Raw genomic sequence first — 2,361 nt, 5'->3', positions numbered from 1 at the left:
TGTCATACAATGGAACTCCCAACAATGGCTGTCTTGGAAGGCGGAGGCTGTGGGTTTACATGTAGCACGGAAACAGCGGTCTGGAATGGCATGGAGGGGACATGGAGCTTCCCCCAGCAATCATTGAAGGGGTGCACGGTGCAGCGAGGAGTGCCATTGCCTAGAAGGCAGTGCCACTTGCAACCGTGCAAACTGTTTGCCAGACAGAGCGGATCCTCCAAGGCAGGAAAGAACGATCAAGCCACCTGTTCTGAGAAGTGGGACTGGTCGACTTCGCCCGACTCTTCATCACTCTGGATGAGAGAGAACAGTTCATCCATCATCTGGTCACACCAAAGGCACTTTTAACAGACATACCCCTGTTCCCAATGCACTTGGTCTTCCAATCTGTCCCTCTGGCTAGTGAACATTGGATCGCCGTCAGTAGCCATCATGCTAACAACAAAACAAGCTAGACACAGCTAGCCACGCTAGCTTAGAGTTTAATAAGTTCAGTAAGGCGTTGTGTTCCGTGAAGAGTTACAATAGGTCGAAACAACAAACAAAAATATGAGTGCATCGGTCCGGACCTGTACAGGCCGTCTGTCAATACACTCAAGTAAGTAAAGTATAAAATAGCCTGTAAATTAGGATAAAACAGCTCACAGACAAGTTTAACTACTCGCTTCAAACACAACTTGCTACACATTGTCGTAAATGTGTAGCAACTAGTAAAGAATGTCAACAAATGTGCAAACGTGGCACTGCGCTCTAATCTGAATAAATAGTATCTTAGTGTACAGTATTAATCTTTATATACTCTGAATAGTATTTCAGTATATAGTATACAGTATGCATTGAACACTGAGAGGTGAGTACTGGGTCATTTGGTAGAGAAGAGGTAGAGTACAGGAGGAAAGTAGAGAAGAAGTAGAGTACAGGAGGAAAGTAGAGAAGAAGTGGAGTACAGGAGGAGAGTCGAGAAGAAGTAGAGTACAAGAGGAAAGTAGAGAGAAGTAGAGTACAGGAGGAAAGTAAGAGAAGAAGTAGAGTACAGTAGGAAAGTAGAGAAGAAGTAGAGTACAGGAGGAAAGTAGAGAAGAAGTAGAGTACAGTAGGAAAGTAGAGAAGAAGTAGAGTACAGGAGGACAGTAGAGAAGAAGTAGAGTACAGGAGGAAAGTAGAGAAGAGGTGGAGTACAGGAGGAACGTAGAGAAGAGGGTCTGTCATTGCCCCCCCCCCCCCCCCCCCCCCCCCCCCCAGTAATGTAGAGGGGTGAAGTAGGGAGGAAAGAAGGAGGCATTTTTAAAGAAGGGAAATCCTGTTGGACAGAAGCAGGTTTCAAAGTAAATTCAGCTCTGACTGTAAATGACTCAGTGTATTTTCTCTCTGCAGTGAAATGGTGAGGTAGTATAACATAATACACACACACACACACACACACGCACGCACACACGCACGCACACGCGCACGCGCACGCGCACACACACACACACACACACACACACACACACACACACACACACACACACACACCACACCACACACACACACACACACACACACACACCACACACACCAAGTGTTCAACACGTTATGTTGAATGTACTGCAGCAAAGAACAAGGTTATGGCAGGGTTACAACAGTCCCACATGCCAGATATACTGTATGTGTGCAAGGCCACAATATCTCCATAACCCTTGACCTTAACAGGAGAGGAGAGAGGATACAGGATACAAGAGAAAGGCAAGGTTATATCTGATATAGATTCAGGTGGTAGGCTATAGAAGTGATTGTTCATTGTAGTGAAAGGACATGGAGAAGAAGACTGAAGTAAATATCTGCCTTTTTGCTGCACTAGTGTTTGGGTTTCCTCTGTATCTATGATCTGATGAAGCACAAACGTGACTTTTGAGAATGAAAAGAACTCGTTTGAAACTTTTGTTTGTTGTGACCTGGATTCCTGTGTGTGTGATGTCATCTTTACTGATGGGTGAGGTGACGACAGATACAACGCTCTCTCAATATATGTGCGAAACAGCACGTCATGTTTCGACCGGATAATATGTGGCTTTAGAAACAGAGAGAAAGAGAGTGCGTTTTGTAGCATAACAGGAAATGGACATACAGTAGGTGTGGAGGGCAAAAAAAGTTCCCCCTTAACACTTCAGCCAATTCAAAAGATGCAGAATGAGATGAATGCCTGGCCCGTTCTCCTCACTGCTTAGCCTGTCACCCCTGCTTTCTCTCGTCTCTCTCTCTCTCTCTCTCTCTCTCTCTCTCTCTCTCTCTCTCTCTCTCTCTCTCTCTCTCTCTCTCTCTCTCTCTCTTCTCTCTCTCTCTCTCTCTCTCTCTCTCTCTCTCTCTCTCTCTCTCTCTCTT

Source organism: Salvelinus sp. IW2-2015, linkage group LG4q.2, assembly GCF_002910315.2.
Source record: "Salvelinus sp. IW2-2015 linkage group LG4q.2, ASM291031v2, whole genome shotgun sequence".
Classification (NCBI taxonomy): domain Eukaryota; kingdom Metazoa; phylum Chordata; class Actinopteri; order Salmoniformes; family Salmonidae; genus Salvelinus; species Salvelinus sp. IW2-2015.
The sequence above is the reverse complement of the archived record's forward strand: the minus strand, read 5'-3'. Positions refer to the sequence as shown.